This window comes from Spinacia oleracea, chromosome 3, assembly GCF_020520425.1.
Source record: "Spinacia oleracea cultivar Varoflay chromosome 3, BTI_SOV_V1, whole genome shotgun sequence".
NCBI lineage: Eukaryota > Viridiplantae > Streptophyta > Magnoliopsida > Caryophyllales > Amaranthaceae > Spinacia > Spinacia oleracea.
The window spans coordinates 32,516,814-32,520,600 of NC_079489.1; positions in this window are offsets into that span (position 1 = coordinate 32,516,814).

A 3,787-nucleotide genomic window follows, 5' to 3' on the forward strand; every position below is an offset into this window, starting at 1 on the left:
TTGAAAATTAATTCTCTAATCCTTACTTTAAATTATCCAACAATCATCCATAAAAACCATAACTTTAATCATCAACAATAAAAATCCCAAAACAATTAATCATAATTTTAAAAAGAGGAGAGATTAGGAAGAACGAAAACACACCGGCCAGCCAACAATAAATGGGCATGACACAAGGGACGATGGGGGTGGTGGTTCACGGCAGCCGGGCGAACAGAGGAGAGGGAGAGAAGCAGTGTTGTTGCTTCTTGATGAGTGCGAAAGTAGGAAGGAGAGCGCGGGCGAACGCATGCGCGCGAGGGGCGCTGCTCATGTTGCTGCGCGTGCAGCTGAGCAGCCTCACTACTGCTTGCCTTGTGCGTGGCATGCGAGCAAGTGTGGTCTGGCAAGCTGAAGGGCAGCGCGCGAAAGAAGAGAGGAGAGGGGAGAGGAGTGTCGGGAAAGGGAGGAGAGAAAAGAGATGAGAGAGAAATTTAGGGCTTATCAAAATTATGTGGGGATCAAGGGGGTTATGAAGGAGTATTTATAGGCTTTGAAACCATTAACGGGCTAGGCTTAAAAAGTCCCCCTTCCGGGATTCATTAAACATAAGATGGGTTGATTTAATTTTTTTGGACTTGAAATTGAAATTGAAATTGAATTGGGCTAGAATATTTTAGAACTTGTTTTCTTTTCTAAAAACCCTATTAAAATTCTCCAACTTATATAAAAATCATTTTCTTTCCAATTAAAAATAATTCATACTTTTAATTAATAAATATACATTAAAAATAAATATTTAAATGCAACTTTAATTATAAACTCTATAAAATTCTTTATAAATATAATTAAATTTATTTATAATTACCTAAAAATACGGGGTATTATAGAAGGTGTAGGGGTTCATTTTCACGTCCCTAGCCCACGAGGCCTTTGTGAAGGGGTTCAAATAGACGAGGATTTTCCGAAGAAATGACTCGAACGACTACCCTCGCAGATGTGGAAATCATATTAAGTAAAAGGGTATAACTGTGGGCTATAACCTCCTTTTTACTAGATCTTGGAGTCACCATTCAGTTTCCAACGACATTGAGGAGAACTGATAAAACCAAGTTATTGTGATACGCAAGTAGAGCCGAACCCCATGCGAACGTATTTGTCCCCAACGACCTTAGGTTCCCTTGTGATCCCTAATGTGGAGATCTCTCAATGTACATCATCAGAGTAGGGATTGAGGGTTCGGGGGACATTTACTAATGTTGGGAGTGCACAACATTAGCCCATGCAGGTCCTTACTAAGTTACTAGTTCAATGCAACGACAAAAGGGATATGCGTTAGGCTACATTACTAATATGAGTTGATTTTAATGCACAAGTAATTAACTAACAATTGTCAAAATAGTGATTTGGGTTGATTAAAGGTTCTTAACAATACCGGTTTGTCCAAGAATTATCTTATTAGGCGTGAGTAATATAACAGATTATGTGACAAATTTATAATGGTGATGAAAGCAGTAAAAAATATGTATATTTGCAGGTTACAATACAACTTAGGCTATATTGCGGTCCTCAGGAATACATACCACTTGTCCTTACTAGATTTCCGTTTCTGCTTAAAACTTCCTGGCAACTGACTGACTGTTCCCGATTTCTGGTGCGATTCCTCCACATTTTCCCCTTAGACTCCTTAGTTTAGGCTCAATAATTGGTTATAACTTCGTCAGTGAATGGGATGGTTCGGGTGTTTATACGGGCAGGGCTATTAAGGGTAGGGCGGGTTTAAGCTTCGGTTAATACTCGAGATTAAGGTTAAGAATTCTTTGGGATTTGGTACTGATCGAGGGGAAAACTAGGTCGTTACTAGTCTCTCCTAATCAAACAAATTACCTAAACTAACCACTAAACAAAAGTAAAGCGGTAAGCAAGGGTCGGAATCCACAAGGACTAAGGTGCGCTAATTTATGCTAATCGAACAACAAGCTAGGTCGGAACGAGTTGAAAAAGTCAACTAACCAACTAAAACTAAACTAACCACCAAAGGACAAACATGGTCAAGGAATGAGATCAAACACCAACAATAATGAAACAAGTATACAAGCAACAATTAAGAATGATGAAGCACAAGCAAAGTATGAATGATGCGTTGGTTAGAAATAGATCCTCAGATGACTCCCGCATCGTATCAATTCTTAGAATAGTCAAATGCGAACTCCAGTCCTACACACAACTACCCTTAGGTCACGATTAAGCACAAACCAAACAATAGTCAACTTAGGTCACGATCCCTCGATTTTCCTAAAGTCAACTACCCCAAAATCAAAGTCATACACAAGTAGAGCTGGCAATTTCAACCGAATCCGATGGATATTCATCCACCCGATCCAGATTATACGGACGAAAACCCGAAAATAAGCGGATGGTTGACGGATGATGGATGGATCGGATGACGGGTGGGTTGGATATGGATGAAGGTGCATCCAACCCACCACCCGATCCATCAACCTATTACATTAGTTGTATGCTTTAATTTATCGTAATTTACTTTCATAATATATTTATTATTGTAAATAAAACTATACTAGACATAAGCGTAACACAAAATATTGCGCGCATTCCCTTACTAGTATAACACAAAGATAAATCTAAAGCTTTGTAAAAGTTACGCAATGGTTTTATAAAAAGAAAAATAGTCATGTGGACTATATGTGGAGTAATTATTCCTAATTGAAATATGTGTCACTTTAAGTTGTTTTTATATATCTTCAAATTTATTTCACCCGATTCTCACCCGACCCACTCGAATCACCCGTGGATGATGGATGGGTTGGATGTGGATGAAGAATTTTACGGATGATGGATGGGTTGGATGACGGATGAAATGTCATGGATGGATGCGGATTGAGCTTCACCCGATCCAAACCCGATCCATTGCCACCCTTATACACAAGTAGCTAAATTGCATACAACCAAGTTCGAGTATGATCAAACAAACAATCATTTAATCATGCAACATCACAAAATTCAAAATTATTTACCCAAACCAATCATTGTTAGATTTTCACCCAAATCCTAACCAATACACTACTCAATCAACATAAAAACACTAAATTTAAAGACTTTAACAACTAATAACATGATACTAAGCAAAACAACAACTAATTTAAATATTAAATTATAAAACTAAACATGAAACTAATCGAATCAAAGAAACATATAAAACAATAAATAAGACAATAAATGAAGAGAGAAGAGCAAAGAAAATCTCATTGATTAAATGATGGAAATCTCCATATCATCAAGTTCCCCATCTTTAATTCTTCAAAATCCAATTTCAACCCATGTTTCTCTCACTTTCTCTCTCTCAAAAACTAAACTAAACCCTAGAAAATTAGAGAGAAAAATAAACTAAATTATGTATATTGTCCCCCAAAATAAAATGAGAAAAAGGAGTATTTAAACAAAAAACTAATAAAAGAACTAAAAATAGAGAAAAGAAAATAAATGAACAGTAATTAAAAAGGGAGGAAAGAAAAAGAAAAAAGGAAAATTAAAAGGATTAAAATCCCCCCAAAAGGAATGGCAGACCCAACCATTTTTCCTTCGTCCTTTTCGATCCCAAAAACCAAACAGACCCTCTTCCCCTTCTTTGTCTCCCGGTGCTGCGCTGCTCTCCTCTTCTTCTTTTTATCATTTTCTTCGCAGCAGCCAGCAGGTCATGGGATTTTCTCCCAATTCGCAGCTCCATCGTCCTCCTTTCATCAATTCATCATCATCGTCCATCATCATCAACAATCTATCATCAACCGTC